The 22,681-nt window shown below is 37.2% G+C and overlaps 1 protein-coding gene across 1 annotated transcript in view; it reads right to left on the bottom strand.

Moving 5' to 3' along the window:
* Positions 1–22,681, bottom strand: part of ACO1 (aconitase 1) — a 91,922-nt gene that overhangs the window by 60,619 nt on the left and 8,622 nt on the right. The window lies entirely within an intron of this gene.

Raw genomic sequence — 22,681 nt, 5'->3', positions numbered from 1 at the left:
CACTATTATTTCTTTTTTTTAATTTCTTTTTTTATTAATTTCTTTTGATTTATCAATAATCACTTCCATGTGCTTTTGAGTTTAAAATTTTTCTCCCCCTCCCTCCCCATCACCCTCCCCAAGACGGCACACAATCTGATATAGGCTTTGCATTTACATTCCTATTAAACATATTTTCACATTTGTGATGTTGTAAGTAAAAATTAAAACCAATAGGAGGAACCATCACAAAGAGGAAACAAAACTCAACAGAAAAAATACAGCAATTCAATTTACATAGTTCTTTCTTTAGATGTGGATCGCATTTTCCATCACGAGGCCTCTAGAGATGTCTTAGATCCTTGTATTGCTGGGAAGGGTTAAGTTTATCAATATTAGTCATCACACAACGTGGCTGTTATTGTGTACAAAGTCTTCTTGGTTCTGCTCACTTCACTCAGCATCAGACCATATGAGTCTTTCCAGGTTTTTCTGAAGTCAGCCTGTTCATCACTTCTTACAGCACAACAGTATTCCATTACATTCATATACCACAACTTGCTCAGCCATTCCCCAATTGATGGGCATCCTCTCAATTTCTAATTCTTTGCCACCACAAAAAGAGCTGCTATGAATATTTTTGTACATGTGGGTCCTTTTCCCATTTGTATGATCTCTTTGGGATACAGCCCTAGAAGTGCTATTGCTGTGTAAAAGGGTATGCACATTTTTATAGCTCTTTGGGCACAGTTCCAAATTGCTCTTCAAAATGGCTGGATCATTTCACAACTCCACCAACAATGCATTAGTGTTCCAATTTCCCCATATCTTCTCCAACATTTATCATTTTCCTGTTTTGTCAAAACACTATTACTTTTTTTAGGCTCTACATATATATTCCTATTAAACAAATTTTCATATTAGTCATGTTTTAAAGAAGAATTAAAACGAACAGGAGGAACCATAAGAAAGAAGAAATAAAACAAAAAGAAAAAAAGAGCAAATAATATGCTTCAATCTGTGTTCAGACTCCATAGTTCTTTCTCTGGATGTGGATAGCATTTTCCATCATGAGACTTTTGGAGGTTTCTTAGATCCTTGCATTGCTGAGAAGAGCTGAGTCTATCAAAGTCAGTCATTGCACAATGTGGCTGTTACTGTCCAACACTACTTCTGCCATGAACTTGCCCTACCCATTAGATTGTGAGCTCCTTGTGGCAGGGGCTATCTTTTGCCTCTTTTGTATTCCCAGAGCTTAGCACAGTGCCTATGTAGTAGGTGCCTAATAAATGTTTATTGACTATGATCTTGGGCAAGTCAATTTTATCTCTCTGTTCCTCAGTCTTCTTGAAGGTAAAATGAGAACAATATTCTAACTGTTCTCTCTCTCCTTTTTTTTTCAAGGTACTACTGTATTAATAATTATGTACATTATGAAACTTATACAAAAATGAGTTAAAGATGAAATAATATTTGATCCTAGAGGTCCATAGGAAGTCACTGGAGTTTGTAGGGGAGGGGTGGGACGGGATCAGACCCGAATGTAAGGAAAACCACTTTGGCAGCTATGTGGAGGATGAATTGAAGAATGGAGGGATTTGAGGCATCCCATTAAGGAAGCTATTATGAGTGTCCAGGTGAGAAATGATGGTGATTTGAACTAGACTGGTAGCTATAAGAGAAGAAAGAAGGTGACAGATGTGAGAAGTGTGGTTAGAGATGAGCTTTGGTAACTCACTAGATGTGTGGGATAAGAGAGAATGAATCAAAGATGACACTCGGGTTTAAGTGACAAGAAGGATGGTGAGGTCTCCAACAAAAACAGGCAAGCCTGGAAAGGGAATAATTTAGGGGAAAAATAATATAAGAACATCTGCCATTCTCTTGCAACCCTTCCATCCAGCCCATCTTGTGACACATTCTTTCCTACCCAAAGCAAAATGAGAGGAGGCCAGCTTCTACTCACCAGTCTCTGTGTTGGAGCACAGAGTCTGTTCTTTGTGAGACATCAGGTGATGAGGGCGGGGGGAAGGGGGGAGAGATACTCCAGGGGTATATTTGGGGAAGCATGAAATTTTCCAAATGATATCTATGTAAACTATTGTTATAAGTGCCTGGGAGCAGTTACATCATAACAGTCTCTAGCAGATGCCTCTGAGAAAGGAAACTGGGGATGGGTGAGACTGGCAATTTGCACTGTAGGGAGGAGGAACTGATTTAGGGAGTGTTTGGAGGGGGAGTAATGTCAGGTGTGGTTGTTTTGGACACAAGCCCTTTTATGGGGGCACGGTAGAAGATATCCCATATTTTCACCCTAATTGCACATTGGCTAATTGCACATTCCTTGGGGTTAGGTCATTTCCCTGTGGATTGAGGCCAGAGCCATCACTCCATCAAAAGACCCCTTGGCTCTCATTTTGGGAACATAGAGGACTGAGAGATTAAATGACTTGCTTAGGGCCATACAACCAGTATGAGTCAAGGGCATGAATTTTTAATCCAGGTCTTCCTGACTCAGAGGCCAGTTCTTTTAATCTACTCTATCAAATAGCTTGTATTTAGTTATTACCTCAGTAGACTTCTATGATAGGTAATGGTAGCTGCAATGTATTGGAATATAAATAAAACCATTAAGAAGTGATAGACTCAGAAAAAAGAAGGCTCCCATGTCCATTTTCAGATCCCCTTTTTTTTTCTTTTTTGGAAAGGTAATAGACAACTATCAACAAAGAGGTGGCAGAAAACAAGTGTGCATAACATATACATATTCAGACTCAGCCAATCTGTTTTACATAACTGTACTTATTTATAAGAAAGAGTTCTTAGTGAGGAAAGGGAAGAGTATTGGAAAATGGCAATGATTTTTAAGAAAGAAAGGAAAGAAAATCGAGTATCTTGGTGGCAGCTGGTGGCACTGTGAATAGAGCACTGGATCTGGAGTCAGGAAGACCCAAGTTCAAATCCTACCTCAGACACTTACTAGCTCTGTGATCCTGGACAAGTCACTCAACCTCTCTGCCTCAGTTACTTCAACGTAATTTATATAACACCTACCTCACAGGACTGTTGTGAAGATCAAATGAGATAATATTGCACAATACCCGGCACACAGTAGGTGCTATATAAATGCTAGCTATTATTATTATAATTATCTTTAAAGTGGTAGGAAGAACCTATAACAGTTACAAACCCATATTTCTCAGGCTGGCAGATAAGAAAGCACAGGAAGTGAAAAAACTTGGGGGTTCAATGAGAAAGTTAGATGCTATTGATATTTTCACCTCTAAAATGTTAGATGTAAAATTACATGTGCAAAAATTCATTGTGTGGCAATTTGGGGGACATTAAGAGGGGCTCAATTTCCTTTATTTTTACAGGAATTTTCCAGAACTCTTATTTATCCTTTAGGTATCCCACATTCTTAAATCTCCTGGACTGTCTTTTATGAGTTCCAACATTTGTTTCAACCTCCAAATTGGTCAAAGGCCAAATTAGTTTGGGCAACATTATTATAAACACATTGTTCAGATCTAATCAAAATGCTGAGCTAAAAGTGAGGAGCAAAATAATAAATAGCATATATCTAAAACCTTCAGCAAGCATTACATGTAATGGGGACAGAGTAGAAGCATTTCCAATAAGATCAGGGGTGAAACAAGGATGTCCATTATCACCACTGTTATTCAATATTGTACTGGAAACGTTAGCTTTAGCAATAAGAGAAGAAAAAGAAATTGAAGGCATTAGAATAGGCAAAGAAGAAACAAAGCTATCACTCTTTGCAGATGACATGATGATATACTTAGAGAATCCTAGAGAATCAAGTAAAAAACTACTTGAAATAATAAACAACTTTAGCAGAGTTGCAGGCTATAAAATAAACCCACATAAATCACCAGCATTTCTATATATTACCAACAAAGCCCAACAGCAAGAGACAGAAAGAGAAATCCCATTTAAACTTACTGTAGACATTATAAAATATTTAGGAGTCTACCTCCCAAAACAAACCCAGGAACTCTATGAACACAATTACAAAAGACTTTTCACAGAAATAAAATCAGATCTAAATAATTGGAAAAACATCAGTTGCTCATGGGTAGGCCGAGCTAATATAATAAAAATGACAATCCTACCTAAGCTAATTTACTTATTCAGTGCCATACCAATCAAACTACCAAAAATTATTTTATAGAGTTAGAAAAAATAATAACAAGATTCATTTGGAAAAACAAAAGGCCAGAATATCAAAGGAACTAATGAAAAGAAATGCAGGGGAAGGTGGCCTAGCAATTCCAGATCTTAAATTGTATTATAAAGCAGCAATCATCAAAACTGCTTGGTACTGGCTAAGAAATAGGGAGGTGGATCAGTGGAATAGGTTAAATATGCAAGACACAGTAGTCAATGACTATAGTAATCTATTATTTGATAAACCCAAAGACCCCAGCTTCTGGGATAAGAACCCACTCTTTGAAAAAAACTGCTGGGAAAACTGGAAAAGAGTATGGCAGAAACTAGGCATAGACCCAAATCTCACACCATATACCAAAATAAAGTCAAAATGGGTTCAGGACTTAGATATAAAGGCTGATACCATAAGTAAACTGGGAGAACAAGGAATAGTTTACCTATCAGATCTATGGAGAACAGAAGAATTCATGACCAAACAGGAGATAGAGAACATTATGAAAAGCAAAATGGATCATTTTGATTACATTAAATTGAAAAGTTTTTGCACAAACAAAGCCAATGCAGCTAAGATTAGAAGGAAGGTAGAAAATTGGGAAAGAATTTTTACAACCAGTCTTGCTGATAAAGGCCTCATTTCTAAAATATATAGAGAAATAAGACAAATTTATAAGAACACAAGCCATTCCCCAATTGATAAATGGTCAAAGGATATGAACAGGCAGTTCTCAGATGAAGAAATTAAAGTCATCTATAGTCATATGAAAAAATGCTCTAAATTGTTATTGATTAGAGAAATGCAAATCAAAACAACTCTGAGGTACCACATCACACCTATCAGATTGGCCAACATGACAAAACAGGAAAATGATAAATGTTGGAGAGGATGTGGGAAAATTGGAACACTAATACATTGTTGGTGGAGTTGTGAAATGATCCAACCATTTTGGAGAACAATTTGGAACTATGCACAAAGGGCTACAAAAATGTGCATACCCTTTGATCCAGCAATAGCACTTCTAGGGCTATATCCCAAAAAGATCAAACAAATGGGAAAAGGACTCACATGTCCAAAAATATTCATAGCAGCTCTTTTTGTAGTGGCAAAGAATTGGAAATTGAGAGGATGCCCATCAATTGGGGAATGGCTGAGCAAGTTCTGGTATATGAATGTAATGGAATACTATTGTGCTATAAGAAATGATGAACAGGCTGATTTCAGAAAAACCTGGGAAGACTTATATGGTCTGATGCTGAGTGAAGTGAGCAGAACCCAGAGGACTTTGTATACAATAGCAGCCACGTTATACAATGACTAAGAATGTTAAACTGAGCCCTTCTCAGCATTAGGAGGATCTAAGACATCTCCAGAGGCCTCAGGATGGAAAATGCTGTCCACATCCAAAGAAAGAACTATGGAAGTTGAATCGCTCTCACTTATTTTTACCTTAAGTTGAGTTTTGTTTCATCTTTCTGCTGGTTCCTCCTATTGGTTTTAATTTTTACTTACAACTTCAAAAAGTAAAAAAATAAAAAAAAATAAAAGTGAGGAGCAGGTCTACTCCCAAGACGAAAGTAACAGACCTTATTGTTCTCTAAATCAAAAGATTTATAGGAACAATCAATTCGTGTGAAGATATTTAGAGGAAAGAGTTAAACAGAAGGCAACAAAGTTAAATTTGATTTGTTTCTTGTAAAAACCAGCAGATAACAAGCTGGTTTTGTTGTGATACAGTAACAGTGGTTGTTTGGTCAGTCTTGGGAAAAAAAATAGCTTCAGAAAGAGCCTGTCACTGGGACAATTTCAGTGATACGTGGCTTGCAAAATCATGGGAAATATCTGAACAACTGGCAAGATGGATTCAGGACCCTCTTACAAGCAATATGAGATCTCTGAGGTCATCCAGTCCAGTCCATACCTGAAGGGAAATCCCTTTTACAAAACATCTGACAAATGTTTATAGATCCTCCACTCAAGGAACACCTGTGAGGGGATATCTACCATTTCCTCAGGCAACTCATTCAACTAGTGAATAGTTCTAACTATTAATAAGTTCTTCTTTACTTTCAGTGGAAATCTGTATTATTCATAGACCTGATGTTAAATCCTAAAGGAGTCCCTTTACCCCAAAGTCTAACCTCGTAAAATGACCATTAGTCAATACCTTTTATTATTAAGCCTTTCTTATAGGCCACCAGTTCCACAGAAGCAGAAACAGAAATAAACCCATATATATATATATATATATATATATATATATATATATATATATATATATATATATATATATATATATATATATATATATATATATTTCCATTAGAGATTCAAAAATACAGATGCTAAATAATTTTGACACCATGTAGAGTGTACCCAAGTGCCCTGTGATAGCCACTGATTATCTACCATACTTATCTAATTCTTGCAAGCCAAACAAAACAATTCTGCATTTCAGAGGTGGAAAGCAATCTCACATATTTACTTGACTATTCACTGATGACTGTGCTTAGGAATTTGAAAAAGTGTATCACGCTGTATCACTTAGTTCCTTCATATTGAAGAAGCCAATCATACTTGTAAATAAATGGCAAACAGGAAAAGGAGCAACACTATTATCACCACCACCAACTTGATACTGTGAAAAGAATGCTAGATACGAAGTCAGAAGACCTGGGTGCAAATCCAAGATCTACCACTATTTGTATAACCTTGGTCAAGTCATTTAACCTCCTTGAGATTCAGTTCTCTCATATATAAAATGAAAGAGTTGGATTGGATGACCTCTAAGGTTTCTTCTATCTCTATGCTACTATCAACTGTCCATCCTCAGAAGCAAAAAGAAAAAAGAAAATTTTTAAAAAGTTGCAACTGAAGAGAGCAAGATACAGAGTAGCAAAACACCTAAAAAGCAAAACAAAACAAAATACCAAGTCTTTATGGAGTGCTATAATTTTATTTCAGTGACTAAAACACATCACCCAAGCCAGCGTCTACTAAACCCAAAGCAAATGGCATACGTATGTATGTGGTGGTGTTGTTTAATCATTTTTCAGTTGTGTGACTCTTTGTGACCCTATTTGAGGTTTTCTTGGTAAAGATACTGGAATGGTTTCCCATTTCCTTCTCCAGCCCATTTTACAGATGAGGAAATTGAAGCAAACAAGGTTAAGTGACTGGCCCAGGGTCACACAGCTAACGTTTAAGGCCAGCACTCTATCCACTGTGCCACCTAGCAGTCCTTTGTATACAGGTAATCTGAGGTAAAGACAAGAGGTAGTATGTGCCAGATAAGACAAATCACCGTCACCACCTTCCCTGAGACCCCAGTGGAAATAGCCCAGGACCCTGAGCTCAAGAGCCCCAGGAATATAAGTCTTCCCCATCCACAGGTCACTAGCCCTGCTTCTAATCCAACCCCTCAGCACCCCATGGAGAAGCAATTTAACAACTGCTTTTACAACAGCTGAAGCCTTTGTCTCCTCAGTGGTCATAGCTGGTAGCACTGATCCAAAAGAGTTCTTACCACCAAAGTCTTTGGCACTGTCAAATGGTCTAATATCAGAAAGAACTATGTTTTTTATCAGTGGACATAATATTAAGGAAGATGCATGACCATCTATTTGATCTACTGCTGTTGTACCCTGAAGAAAACAGGGTCTTTCTATGACTCACAACTGAAACCTCTTATGTGTGTTCTCTCTTCCTAGTAGAAGGTGAACTCTCTGAGAGCAGAGACTCTTGTTTTTTCCAGTTTGTATCCCCTGTGCTTTGCACATAGTAAATGTTTAATAAATGCTCATTCATTCATTCATTCATTCATCATTCCTGTGCTGCCCTACCCTGTCGACACAATAGTAAACTACTACATAGCTACACATCCTGAAAGACCAGAGAAACAACTTGTAAAATGTTGTGATCCACATCTCCAGAGGCACACATCCAGTACTGAAACAATGTGATGACTTCAGTTTTAGAAAGTGACTTCTTAGAAAGCATTATTATATAAAGGCTAAGTTCCCAACTCATAAACATTTGACTTACAAATGATCTTTATGCATGAACAGGGTGGGTGGGGATTCTGAATGTAGAAAGCCTCTTTCACTCCAATAAAACAATTGAGTTTAGTTCCTTAACTCAAAACATGGAATGATTTATTTTGGGAGACAGACTTATTCTCATGCAGATGTAGAGAATTAATGTTAACAGGTATTACCTCAAACATATATCTCTAGTTCCTGATAAGTGAAGGCTGGTTTTGGTGGGTCCAGACATGGTATCTGCAAGTCCTAGTTAATGTCTGAAAACTGTACCCTGAGTACTTTCCCCTTCACTGGAAGAAAGGTGACTTGAGTGACAGCAAAAGGAAAGTAAGAGGTTTTGGGTTCCAAATGCTGAAACTGCCACTTATTCTCTATGTGCCTTTGAGCAAGTAATTTTATATCTCTGGGACTCAGTTTCTTCATCCATAAAATGAAAAGGTGGGTTATATTGCTGCTAAGGCACCTCCCTTTCCAGCTCTAAATCCTAAGGAACCATCACAAAATAAATATACATACAGAGAGAAAAATAAAATTTTCTGACATCCAAATACATGCATTCATAAAAATAATGAAAAATGCTCCTTATTCCCTTATTATTTCCTTGTTTCCTTATTATAAGAGGATAGGATAAGTAAGGGACTCATAGAAGAATGTGTGGATTAGAGAGGCAATGGTCAAAAGTAAATTGGCTTCTGAGGAGAAATAGGGTAAAGAGAGAGAGGATAAACACTGAGGAAAAATCAGATGGAGGGATATACACAACTACTAATTCTAACTTTGAATATAAATGGGATGAACTTACCCAATAAAATGGAAGCAGACAGCAGAACCAATAAAAAACTAGAACTCAACAACATGTTTACAAGAAACACATTTAAAAACGAGAGATACATGTAGAGTAAAACGAAAGGGCTGGAGTAGAATTTATTATGCTTCAGCTGATGTAAAAAAAGATGGGGTAACTATCGTGATCTCAGACAAAGTTAAAGCTAAAATAGTTTTAATTAAAAGAGATAAACAGGAAAACTACATTATGTTAAAAGGTACCATACATAATGAAGTAATGTCAATACCAAAGGCAATAGCATCCAATTTTTAAAGGAAAGGTTACATGAATAATAATGGGGAACTTCAACCTTTCCCTCTCAGAACTAAATAAATCTAACCAAAAAAAAATAAATAAGAAGTCAAGAAGATGAATAGAATCTTAGATAAATTATAGAGCAATTTCACTAATGAATATTTATGCAAAAATTATAAATAAAATACTAGCTAGGAGACTACAACAATATATAACAGATTACACATTGTGACCAAGTAGAATTTTTTTTTTCAGACAAAGACAAGGTTTATTAGAACATCCGTCATATTGGGCAGACTCATAAGGAGTCTGAACATTAGTGAGCTATTGGCTAGATTATAAAAATCTGAGCAGTGGCTAGATTGTAAGAATCTGAGCCCCAAGCGGAATTTGTACCAGGATGGGGAACCTGCGGCCTCAAGGCCTCATGTGGCTTTCTAGATCTCTGGATATGGCCTTTTGACTGAGTCCAAGTTTTACAGAAAATTTTCAGTGTTCTCCTTTGCCCTCATCCTTGCTCAATTACTTCATACTTCATTTAGTATTCCCTAAAGCAGCTCTACAACAATGTTTAAGTATTAGCAACCACGTTTTATGGAAGGCTCATAGAAAAAGTCACTTGCAGCTATTCACACAGCTAGTGTCAGAGGCAAGATTTGAACCCAGATCTTCTGACTCCAAGGCTGACCATTCTACCACCTGTGGAGTCATATAATAGTTACTATATCTAGTTTACAGAAAAAAATGAAACATAAAGAAGCCCAATGACAGTCACAAAGTTGTCAAGTGATAAGAGTAGAGGATCTGAACTCAGGCTACTTTATCACTGAGTCTGTTGCCTCTTTCAGCAGGTCAGTCCAGGACAGATAGCAATTTCAGTCAACAAACATCTTTTGAGTACCTACTATGTGCCAGGTATAGTGCTGAGCACACAACATGAGCTCTTGGGACTCTAGAAGTCAAAAAGCACTCCTACTAGCCACAGTGGTTTTCCATTGTATCAGACTAGATTTACATGATGTTCAATTTGTTTCTAACCTTTCTTTTGGTATAACTTCCTATTTTCTCTTCAGAAGTGACAATTTATTCAAATGAATGGATACACCAAGTCTGCCTTGGAATTCTAAATTTAACATGCAGAAATTCCAAACATACAGACCTGCTTAAATTATAAATCAGCATGTACTATCCTGATAACTTCTTCATAAATTTGTTTCTAAAGCTCCAATTGATGACGTGTTCTTTTATCATTTCCCATCCCACTGCTCTTCCAGAGTTATATTTTATACTCTTGCAATCAGAAGGTGAGAAGGGTACAAGCATGGGCAGCAACTAGGTGGCACAGTGTTTAGAGTGCCAGGCCTGAAGTCAGGAAGACTTCTTTTCATGAGTTCAGATCTGACCTCAGATACTTACTAGCTGGGTGACCCGGGAGAAGTCATTTAACCCCATTTCCTCAATTTCTACATCTGCACAATAAACTGGAGAAGGAAACTGCAAACCACTCCAGCATCTTTATCAAGAAAACCCCAGAAATTCAGATGGGACTGAAACAAGGGTACAAGACCACCTTCTATGGAATTACCTGAGGAAGGCAAAAAATGCACAGCTCTAGGGAGGAGGGCTCAGAAGTCAAACTTAACTGACTGGGCTTGTTCAGGACCATTTCTAATTCTCTGTACTTGTCTGTACTTGGAAATTGAAAAGATTTTGGGTTTCATATAGACAGCTGGAAATGTCTCTGTTTTTTAATTAAATGGAAGATTAAAAGAAAGAGTATAGTATAACAGAAAGAAACAGGCCCTAGAAAGTAGAAAACGTATGTTTTCATCGTGGCTCTCCTACTAACTGCACGAGTGAAAAAGCAAGTCAATTAAGTTTTCTAGACCTCAGTTTTCTTATTTGTAAAAGTGAGGGTGATGATCATTAAAGATTCCTTCTAGCTCAAATATTCTGTGGTTCCAAGTGAGGTGTGGTTCTGGGATGAAGAGCACTGTTGCTAGCCTTTTTTTTTTTCACTACAATCCCATTTTAGAAAAAAGAATGGTTATAGTTATCCTATCAATGTCACAACTTTCCCCATTGCAGTTTTTTTAGGAGTTTTGCAGAAGCCATAGACAACATGTGAAGGCCAGTAGATGACACAGAAAAAGTTTAGAAACTCAGAAATGCATAAAATACATGTATAGTATTGTATAATATGAACACTTTATCTCTTTTTAATTCCTGATTTATTCATCTTAGTTTTCAACATTCACTTCCACAAGATTTTGAGTTCCAATTTTTCTCCCTATCTCTCCTTGCTCCCCATCCCAGATGGCATGCATTCTGATTACCTCTTCCTCCAATCTGCCCTCCCTTCTATCACACCCCCACCCCCTTCTCTTATCCCCTTCCCCTTCTATTTTCCTGTAGGGTAAGATAGATTTCTATACCCCATTTCCTGTGTATCTTATTTCCCAGTTACATGTAAAAACAATTTTTAACATTAGTTTTTAAAACTCCGAGTTCCAAATTCTTTCCCTTCCTCTATCCCCAAGCACCCTCATTGAGAAGGCAAGCAATTCAATATAGGTTATACATGTGTAGTCATGCAAAACACTTCCATGATACTCATGTTATAAAAGAATAATTATATTTAGCTCCATCCTATCCTGACCCCCCATTTATTTTATTCTATCCTTTGACCTTGTCCCTCCTCAGAAATATTTGCTTGTGATTACACTCTCCCTATCTGCCCTCCCTTACTTCCTTCCCCCATACTTTCCCAAAGGGTAAGATAGATGTCCACACCCAATTAAGTGTGTATGTTATTCCCTCTTTAAGCCAAATCTGATGAGAGTAAGGTTCACTCATTCCCTCTCACTCTCCCCTTCCCCTCCACTGTAAAAGCTTTTCTTGCCTCTTTTATGTGAGATAATTTACCCCATTCTAGCTCTCCCTTTCTCCTTTTCCAAGTACATTCCTCTCTCTCACCCCTTAATTTTATTTTTAAGATATCATCCCTTTATATACAACTCACCCTGCACCCTCTGTCTATATATATATATATTCCCTCCAACTACCCTAATACTGAGAAAGGTCTCATGAGTTACAAATATCGTCTTTCCATATAGGAATGTAAACAGTTCAACTTTAATTAAAGTCCCTTATGATTTCTCTTTCCTGTTTACCTTTTCACGCTTCTCTTAAGTCTTGTATTTGAAAGTCAATTTTTCTATTTAGCTCTGGTTTTTTTCTCTCTCTTATTTTCCTCAAGAATGCATTAAATTCTTCTACATCACTGAATGTCCATATTTTCCCCCTGAAAGATTATGCTCAGTTTTACTGGGTAGATGATTCTTGGTTTCAATCCTAGCTCCTTTGACCTCCAGAATACCATATGGCAAGCCCTCTGATTCCTTCATGTAGAAGCTACTAAATCTTGTGTTTTCCTGATTGTGTTTCTACAACACTTGAACTGTTTCTTTCTAGCTGCTTCCAATTTTTCTCCTTGACCTGGGAACTCTAGAATTTGGCTATAATATTACTAGGAGTTTTCTTTTTGGGATCTCTTTCAGGACGTAATCAGATTCTTTCCATTTCTATTTTACCCTCTGGTTTTAGAACATCAGGGCAGTTTTCCTCGAGAATTTCTTGAAAGATGATGTCTAGGCTCTTTTTTTTGATCATGGCTTTCAGGTAATCCAATAATTTTTAAATTATCTTTCCTGAATCTATTTTCCAGGTCAGTTGTTTTTCCAATGAGATATTTCACATTGTCTTCTATTTTTTCATTTTTCACTTCCCTTTGGGAAACAACATTTTTTCAAAAAAAAAAGTCTATTTTATTTGGAGGTCAGCTTACAAGTAAACTACCATATCAGACAAAACAACTTCTCTGAACAGGTAGCCATAGTATTGGTTAAAAAAAACCCCAAAACAATTAACAGCACAGTGCTTAGCAATTTCACATTGTCTTCTACTTGTTTTATAATTTCTTGGTTTCTCATAGAGTCATTAGCTTCCATTTGCTCCAGTTTAATTTTTAAGAAATCATTTTCTTCAGTAAGCTTTTGGACCTCCTTTTCCATTTGGCCAATTCTGCTTTTTAAGGCATTCTTTTCCTCAATGGTTTTTTGGACCTCTTTTTTACTACTTGGTTTAGTCTTTTTTTTTTTTGGTGAGACAATCAGGTTAAGTGACTTGCCTAGGGTCACAGAGCTAGTAAGTGTCAAGTGTCTGAAGCCAAATTTGAACTCAGGTCTTCCTGACTCCAAGGCCAGAGCTCTATCTATAGTCTATTTTAAGGTGTTATTTTCTTCAGCATTTTTTCTGGGTCTCCTTTAGCAAGCTGTTGACTCATTTTTCATTGTTTTCTTTCATCACTCTCATTTTTCTTAGTTTTTCCTCTACTTGTCTCTTACTTGATTTTGAAAATCCTTTTTGAGCTCTTCCACGGCCTGAGATCAATTCATATTTTTCTTAGAGGCTCTGGATGTAGAAGATTTGACTTTGTTGTCTTTTTCTGAGCATATGTTTTGATCATCCCTGTCACCAAAGTAAATTTCTACAGTCTGTTTTTTTTTTTCGTTGTTTGCTCATTTCCCCAACCAATTACTCGACTTTTTTACTCTTTGTTATGGTAGGGCTCTGCTTCCAATGTGGAAGGTGTACCGTCCCAAGTACAGGGAGTTTTGTGCAGCTGTTTTCAGATATACTTCCAGGGACCTTTAAGTTTTCAGTTCTTCCGAGGTGGTATGATCTAAGGAGAGGTGTTTACTCTTCTCCTGGCCTGTGCTCTGTTCTCTGAGTGACCACAAGCACTATTTTCTGCCCTGGAATGGTGAGGACGGTTCCCTCTACACTGCTTTCATAAGCTCTGCTATGCCAGTGCTCCTCCTCACCCCAGGACTGCGACCCAGGTCTAAGTATGGGCAAAGCAACAGAATACTGACTCAGTGCCAGCAAAGAGATCCCTATAATCTCCTTCTGATCAGTTGTTCAATCCCCTTACTGTCTGTAGGCTGAGAGTTCCAGAAGTAGCCACTGCCACCACCCTGGGGCTGTGCTGGTGCCAGGGTTACATTGCACTCCTCTCTCACCCAGGTCTGACAGACCTTTCCTACTGTAAGTTCTCTTTGGCATTTGTGGGTTGAGAAGTCTGGAATTTCTCTGGAACTAGACACTGCTGCTAGTGATTCAGCCCCCTAAGGCTTGTTCAGGGTTTGTTGGGGCACAGTCTGTGGTAAATACTTCTCCTTAGACGACACCACCTTGAAAAAACTGAAAACCTACAGGTCCCTAGAAGGACCAGGAGACAAAAAAAATATTGAAGAAAATAACACCTTAAAAAACACACCAGGTCAAATGGTAAAAGAGGTCCAAAAAGTCAATGAGGAGAAGAATGCCTTAAAAAAGCAGAATTGGCCAAATGGAAAAGGAGGTCCAAAAATTCACTAAAGAAAATAATCCCTTAAAAATTAAAATTGAGCAAATGGAAGCTAATGACTTTATGAGAAATCAAGAAACAATAAAACAAAACTAAAAGAATGAAAAAAAATGAAGATAATCTGAAATACCTCATTGGAAAAACAATTGACCTGGAAAATAGATCCAGGAGAAATAATTTAAAAATGATTGGACTACCTGAAAGCCATAATTTAAAAAAGAGCCTAGGCATCATCTTTCAAGAAATTATCAAGGCAAACTGCCTCGATATTCTATAACCGGTGGGTAAAATAGAAATTGAAAGAATCCACCAATTACTTCCTGAAAGAGATCCCAAAATGAAAACTCCAAGGACTATAATAGTCAAATTCCAGAGTTCCCAGGTCAAGGAGAAAATATCGCAAGTAGCCAGGAACAGTTCAAGTATGGTGTAGTCACAGTCAAGATAACACAAGACTTCTACATTAAAGCATTGGGGGGACTAGGCAAAGGAGCTAGGATTACAACCAAGAATCACCTACCCAGCAAAACTAAGTATAATCCTTCAGGGGAAAAATGGACATTCAATGAGATAGAAAACTTTCAAGCATTCTTGATGAAAAGACCAGAGCTGAATGGAAAATTCGACTTTCCAAGACAAGATTCAAGAGAAGCACAAAAAGGTAAACAGAAAAAGTAAATCATAAGAAACATAATAAAGTTAAAACTGTTTACATTCCTATGTGGAAAGATGATATTTGTAACTCATAAGACCTTTCTCATTATTAGAGTAGTTAGAAGGAGCATTTATAGACAGAGGATACAGGAGTGAGTTGAATATGAAAGGATACCTAAAAAAAAAAATTTAGGTGTTTAGAGGCATATACTGGGAGCAAGAGAAAGGAAGAGGTAGAAGAGGGGTAAATTATCTTACATAAAAGAGGCAAGAAAAAGTTTTTACAGTAGAGGGGATGATTGGGAGGTGACAGGTAGTGAGTGAGCCTACTCTCATTAGAACTGGCTCAAAGAGGGAATAATATACACATTTAATTGGGTACAGAAATCTAGCTTACCCTACGGGAAAGTAGGAAAAGGAAAGGGATAAGATAAAGGGGAAAGAGAGGTTAATATAAGGAAAGGCAGATTTGGGGAGGGGGTAGTCAGAAGCAAAACACTTTTGAAGAGGGACAGCATGAAAGGATAGAGAGAATAGAATAAACAGGGAGAAACAGGGTAGAGGGAAATACAGTTAGCAATAGCAGCTATGAAAGCAAGTTTCTTTGATAATGGTCTCATCTCTTAAACATACAGAGAACTGAGTCAAATTTGTAAAAATAAGAGCCATTCACCAATTAATAAATGATCAAGAGATATGACTGGTTTTTGGATGAAGTAATCAAAGCTATCTATAGCCATATGAAAAAATGCTCTTAACTCACTATTGACTGGAGAAACACAAATTAAAACAGTTCTGAGTTACTATGTCATAGCCATTAGATTGGCTAATAGGACAGAAAAGGAAAATGACCAATGTTGGAGGGCATATGGAGAAAATGAGATGTTAATGCACTGCTGGTGTACTTATGAACAGATTCAACCTTTCATTCTGTAGAGCAATTTGGAAGTATGCCCAAAGGGCTATAAAACCATGCATATCCTTAGCAATACCACTACTCAGTCTGTATCTCAAAAGAGATAAAAAGCAAAAAAGGAAAAGGACCTATATTTACATATATACATATGTGTGTATATATTTGCATATATACATGTACACATATATATATACATTATATATATTTATACATACACACATATACATATACATGCTCATTTCTAGGGGCAAAGAACTAGAAATTGAAGGGATGCCTATCAACTGGAAAATGGCTGAACAAGCTGGTATGCAATTATGACGGAATACTATTGTACTATAAGAAATGATGAGCAAGATGCTCTCAGAAAAACCAGGAAAGACTTGCCTGAGCTGATGCAAAGTGACATGTACTGTGTACAAAGTAGCAGCAATATTGTAAGATGATCAGCTATGAATGATTTGCAATACAATAATCCAAGACAACTCAGAAGGACCTATGATAAAAAATGCTATCCATCCCCTGAGAAAGAACTGATGGTGTCAATACAGACTAAAGCACATTTTTTTAACTTTATTTTTCTTCAGATTTTTTTGGTCAGTTTTCTTTCATAATGTGACTATTATGGATATCCTTTGCATGACTACACATGTATAAGCTCTTTCAAATTGCTTGCCTTCTCAATGAGGGACCTGGGGAGGAAGGAAGGGAGAGAATTTGTAACTCAAAGTTTTAAGAAAGGAATGTTAAAATTTCTTTTTACATGTAACTGGGGAAAAATTAAAAATAAAAATATATTTTAAAATAAACACACTGTCTTATTAACAAAACAATTAAGTTACCTAGAAACTATGTCTCTCAAATCTTTTAAAATCTCTACATAACCAAATAAGCATATGCATAAGGCAGTAACAGAAAACAATTTATTAAGCATGTACTATGTACCAAGCCTGAGGATGCAAAGAAAAAATTAAATAGTTTCTGTCCTGAAAGATTATGTGATAAGTCCTTTGGAGGTTTGTTGATTCACTATCAAACCTTCCTTGGCATTGGAAGCATTCAGGGAAGATTTCACAAAGAAGGTGGCCTTTGAACTGGGCCTTTGCAGAATAGGTCCATAGTTTGAAATAAAAAAAGAGAAAAAAAGACTAAGTTTGAGCAACTTTATTGGCAAAGGAAAGTATAGGAGATATTCAGCAAATAATCAATAGTCCTGCTGGATACAGCTTATATCTGGGGCAGGTATATACAGTAGATGGAGTGCCTGTCTTTGTGAGTTCAAATCTGGCCTCAGATACTTACTAGCTATGTGACTCTAGGCAAGTCACTTAACCCTGTTTGCCTCAGTTTCCTCATCTGTAAAATGAGCTGGAGAAGAAAATGGCAAACCATTCCAGTATCTCTGCCAAGAAAATCCCAAATTGGGTCAATGAAGAGTCAAATATGACTGAATGCCAAAATTCATAGCTGGAAATGTAATTTGGGGTAAGAACATTCAAAGAGGGTCTCACAACCATTATAGATTCTGAGCCTCAGAGGCACTATACCAGAATACCTGTGCCAAAAGGAACTCATATCCACTTAAGATTCTGAGCAATGTATTAGAGATGCTGAGGCCCAGTGTACCAAAGACGGCATAGAATGCCTGTGTTTGGGAGACTCAGAAATTGGCAGCTGTGTGCCTGCTGCTACCTGTAGGCATTTTTTTGGATGAACTTCATTCTGGTACTTCAGGATGAAATTCCAGGGCTAGGGTTATATGTGAGTTCATTCTGGCCTGGAGCACCTGAACATTAGTATGTTTTTTGTTTGTTTGTTTTTTAGGCAATTGGGGATAAGTGACTTGCCCAGGGTCACACAGTTAGTAAGTGTCAAGTGGTTGGTCTGAGGCTAGATTTGAACTCAGGTCCTCCTGATTTCAGGACCAGTGTTCTATTCACTGTGCCACCTAGCTGCCCCTACATTAATATGTTTTGACCAAGACACCTGGATAAATCCCCATGTTACCCCTACCTCCTCTTCTCTTCAGTGTTTGGAATGACAAGCCATGAAACCTAATGGCAGCATTCTTTCTACTCATTCATCACAGGATTATAGAAAGTAGGTATCTGATCAACTCACTTTTTCCCCTTCCTATGACTGGCATTTCCCCACTTCCCACCATTTGTATAGTTGTGAATCAGAGTCTCTATTTGCTGAGGTGAGAATCCCTTCTCCTTGATAGCTCTCATCCCCATATATTTTAGCCCTATCCACAATCCATATCCTCTGCCATCCCCCCCTTCCATTGTGCCCTCTGGCTCTATTTACAATATTCCTGTTTATCTTTAATTTATTCATCTCACACTGCATTTTTTTCTCCATTAGACACTGCATACCACCACACCCCCTCCAGGACTAAGTTCCTTCTCTCAGACATACTGAGCTAGGAAGAGAAGTAGGCATACTCCTCATTCCTATTTCTAGATCTTATGTTGTCACACATATCCCCACCACCACCCTTTCCTTCTTAGAGAACAGGTTCACTTCATCCATTTAGATCATAAACCAATTTCCAGGTTGTTTTCCCTCTCAAGTTCTATATAGCTTACTGTCTACCTCAACTTCTGCCTTAATATGCAGAGACTAGCATAAATATTAATGTTTCTTGGATACTCTGCCCTCCCAGTTCGGTCAACCTCCCCAGCATGCACACTTTATGTACAGATTAGACCAGATAACCTCTAAGGTCTCCTCCAACTCTGAGCTTCTATAATTCTAGGAATTCAACCTGAACATCTCTAATAACCTCTTAAATAATATGTTTCAGGTCTACGAATTTATTTAAATCCTTTCTTAAGGTAATGTTTGACTATCTAAGTCTTAAAAGTATCATATCATAAAGTGTCTTGGAGATCATTAATCTACCTTATTTTTCAGTAGTGGAAATTGAGGCACAATGACTTAGATGCCTTGATCAAAATCACATAACTAGTTGATAACAGAATTGTAACTGAAGTTCAGGTCCTATGAGATTCAGTCTTCTGTTCTCACTGTTTTAAATCAGATTTAAGTTGGAAGAATGCTTGCAAATATTTTTCTTCTGTCCAAAATCCTTTTGATAAAATCATTTGCCTCAATCAATTAACAAGCATTTTATTAAGCATATGCTATATGCTAAGGAAGGGAATGTATATTATAATATAATAATAAGGTGAGTTAGCAGATTGTGCAGGGTTTTAAGAGCCAAACAGAGGAGAGTTACAAAGTAGTAGAGGTAATAACGAATCATTGAAATTTATTGAGTAGGGAAGTATAACTTCAAATTTCAAGTTATGTTCCTAGTTTTAATATTTTAATATTTTTAATAATGTAAATAGAGCCAGTGGGCACAATGGAAGGGGGGGGATGGCAGAGGATATGGATTGTGGAGAGATAGGGCTAAAATATATGGGGATGAGAGCTATCAAGGAGAAGGGATTCTCACCTCAGCAACTCAGTGCAAAATAATTCCATAAATTTCTTCAGGGTTTTATAGCCTTTCATTACATCTTAAGTTAGCTCTCATTCTAAATTAAAAAAAAATTATTTAGGGGCAGCTAGGTGGCGCAGTGGATAGAGCACCAGCCCTGGATTCAGGAGGGGCTGAGTTTAAATCCAGCCTCAGACACATAACACTTACTAGCTGCGTGACCCTGGGCAAGTCACTTAAACCCATTGCCTAGCCAAAAAAAAAAAAAGAAAGAAAGAAAGAAAAAAATTATTTATATACTCACTGGGAGAAATTAGAGAAGAGAAGGGCAAAGAAAGTACTGCTTTGAAATTCTTCATTTTGTCTGGCAGTTTTCTAGATAACCGGTCAGTTTCTAGATAACTAATCAGTTATGGAAGCCAAATGATATTGAGGAGGGAGAGAATTCCTGGCATGGAGAACAGGCAGTGAAAATACCCAGAGTTGGGAGATGGAGTGTCTTGTTTGAGGAACAGCAAAGAGACATGGGGATGAATAAGGCAGAAGAAGGCTGAAAAGATAGGAGAGGGCTAGTTCTGAATGCTTAACAGAGGATTTTATATTTGACCCTGAAAGTAATAGGGTATGGGAATAGTATGGGGGTGATGTTAGACCTGTGCTTTAGAAAGATCATTTTGATAGCGGAGTGGAGGATGAGTAAGTACTTGATTTACTATTCAATGAGGAATCACATCATTGAATAATTCAAATATTTATTAAGTGTCTATTGCAGATAGGGTACTGTCTAGGTGCTGGAGGCTAGTCAACCTGGACAGCGTCATAAAAGAGTAACAATAGCAGTGATATTTATACAACATTTCAAAATATGTAACATGCTTTATGTACGTTACCTCTTTAGAACCTCATAAAAAAACCTAGTGAAGAACGTGAGAGAGATATTATTGCATCCATTTTAGAGATGAGAAAATTTAAGTTTAGAGACTTGTAGTAAGTCCTGCCCTCCCTTGCTGTTGTTCAGTTGTGTCTGACTCTATTTGACCCCATGGACTTTGTCCATGGGATCTTCCTGGCAAACATACTGGAGTGGTTTGCCATTTCCTATCTCTAATGTTTCCTTCTCCATTTTACAGCTGAGGAACTGAGGCAAATAGGGGTTAAGTGACTTGCCCAGGGTCACACAGCTAGTAAGTGTCTGAGGGCAGATTTAAATTCAGGTCATCCTGACTACAGGCCTGGCACACTATCCACTGCACCACCTAGCTGCCCTCCCTAGCTTCCTTCAGGTCCCAGCTAAAATCCCACATTCTGCAAGAAGGGTTTTTTCCAATTCTCTTTAATAATACTGTTTTAGTTTCTGCTGAGTATCTTCAATTTTATTCTGTAAATATCTCATTTGTGCACGCATAATTATCTGTATGATGTGTTTCCCCTTAAGAGTAGGGGCTGGTTTTTTGCCTTTCTCTATAGCTTCAGCCCTTAGTACAGGGCCTGGCAGATACTAGGCACTTAATAAATACTTGTAGACTTAACCTGCCTATGACTATGGTTATATAGCTAGTAAGTGCCAGAGGCAAAATTTGAATCCAGGCTTCCTGACTTCAAGTCGAACACCCATCACTATAACAAGGGTTCTTCACTTTTCTTGTGTCATATAACCCTGTGGCAGTATGGTGAAGCCTATGCACCCCATATCAGAATAACATTCTGTTGCCTACATTCAAAATGGAAGGAAAGGTCAAATTTCATTTCGAGGTTAATGAAAATAAAAATATATCTTTCCTCATCTAACATTCATGAACCCCCTGAAATCTACCCATGGACGCCAGGTTAAGAACCCCTGCACTATGCTACAATGTCTCTGAAGAAAGGAAAAGTACTTCCGATAATTTTTTTAAACAGTAAGTTTTGTCCTAGATAATACAGAAAGAAGGTATTTTGTTTCTTTGTTCCAGCATATCAAACTTCTAGTTCAATCACCTTTTGTCTCACTGTCTAATGAACCATTCTGGTCAATACCTTGACTTCAAATAGCAATGAAAAGAATGTTTCCTGAATGACTATCATTTTCCAAGATTTTCTCAAGTTACTTCTTGAAATTATAGGACACTCTTTTAAACTCTTCTGTCACCTTAAATCCCCATACTTATCTATATCCTAGCAATGATGTAGCTAATGGAAATGAAACTCAACAGTTTGCCCTACAATGTCAGTGAGATTTCTCAGGATTTGATTTTTAAATTCAAATTTATATTTGCTCATTTCTTTTTCAGATTCCTTTAGTATTTTATTTGTTACATGTAAAAACAATTTTTAACATTTATTTTTAAAACTTTCAGTTCCAAATGCTCTCTATTCCTTCTTCCCTAACTGCCCTGATTGAGAAGGTAAGCAATTTGAAATAGGTTATACATGTATAGTTATGCAAAACATTTCAATATCAGTCATATTGTGAAAGTTTTGAAAACATAGGACCCCCCCCAAAAAAAACCCTCAAGAAAAATAAAGAAAGTTTAAAAAAAAGTATGTGTCAATCTGTATTCAGACACCATCAGTTCTTTCTCTGGGGGATGGATAGCATTTTTCACCATAGGTCCTTCAGAGTTGTCTTGGATTATTGTATTGCTGAGAATAGCTAAGTCATTCACAGCTGACTTCCTGCAATATTGCTGTTACTTTGTATCCAGTACATTTCACTTTGCAACAGCTCATACATGTCTTTCCAGGTTTTTCTGAGAGCATCCTGCTCATCATTTCTTATAGCATAACAGTATTCCATTATAATCACATGTCTCAATTTGTTTAGCTATTCCCCAGTTGAAAAGGCAATTTATAATTCTTTGCCATGAGAAAAGAGCTGCTATAAATATTTTTGGATGTGCAGATCCCTTTCCTTTTTGCTTTTTATCTCTTTATGAACACAGACCTTGTAGTGGTATTGCT

Source organism: Phascolarctos cinereus, unplaced genomic scaffold (genome assembly GCF_003287225.1).
Source record: "Phascolarctos cinereus isolate Bilbo 61053 unplaced genomic scaffold, phaCin_HiC Scaffold_4;HRSCAF=312, whole genome shotgun sequence".
In the NCBI taxonomy this organism is placed as follows: domain Eukaryota; kingdom Metazoa; phylum Chordata; class Mammalia; order Diprotodontia; family Phascolarctidae; genus Phascolarctos; species Phascolarctos cinereus.
Note: the sequence above shows the minus strand (reverse complement) of the source record. Positions and strands in the feature narration are given on the sequence as shown.